The sequence below is a fragment of the Myotis brandtii genome, unplaced genomic scaffold, assembly GCF_000412655.1.
Source record: "Myotis brandtii unplaced genomic scaffold, ASM41265v1 scaffold29, whole genome shotgun sequence".
Taxonomy (NCBI): domain Eukaryota; kingdom Metazoa; phylum Chordata; class Mammalia; order Chiroptera; family Vespertilionidae; genus Myotis; species Myotis brandtii.
The window spans coordinates 1,678,272-1,679,136 of NW_005361075.1; positions in this window are offsets into that span (position 1 = coordinate 1,678,272).

Here is an 865-nt window from a genome sequence, read left to right on the forward strand (position 1 = left end):
GGGGGCGGGGGGAAGAGACATATGTACTACTATTTGTAATACCTTAAACAATAAAATAAAAAAATATTTAAAAAACCAAAAAACCAAAAAAAAACACACCCCAAAACAAACCAAACCAAAATCAAAACCAAAACCAAAACAAACAAACAAAAAGGCAGAGGCAAGGAGGCCCAGAGAGGTTGAGAGTTGCCAGAGGATACACAGCTCAGTGGGGAATTCATCTCCCCTCCCTGATTCCTACCCCAAACACCTGTTATCCTAGCTCCAAGCAGGGAGGAAAAGTAAGGGACTGGTTCTGTCAGTGTCCCTTGCCCTACTGCTCATGGGAGTATATTCAACTTCTTGACCCTGGGAGATTTGGGCTGCTCTCCTCCTGCCTCCCTTGAGGGTGGTACCATGCCCTCTCCTTTGGGGTCCTGGGAACACAGACTGGTGAGAGTCCCAGCTCTAGCCCTGGCAGCTGTGTGAGGAGCCCAGCCAGTACCATCTCTCTCCTTCCCTCAGGCAAGTCTCTCTCCTTTCTGCCCTCCCTCCCCTCCGCCCCAAGTAGTTGAGGAGGGACAGTCTCTAAAGTCAACCCCTCAGTACTCCCTCAGTCCTAGCATTTGACTAACATTTCCAAGTTTCACTTGTGGTTGTTGGTCCCAGTAGCCTGAGGTGGTGAAACAAGGAGGGGACTATGTGAAGTGATTTGAGGACCCCTCCCTCCGCTGGCTCCTTCTGAATCAAGCATGAGGCTCCTTGTGGACTGGGAAGACGGGAATGCTGGGATGCTCCATGGTCCTAGTGGGGCTTTTGTTGAATACATACTTCTATGTCCAGTCAGATGGGATGTGTCCTCCACCCCCTCCAGCTCCCTGCAGAG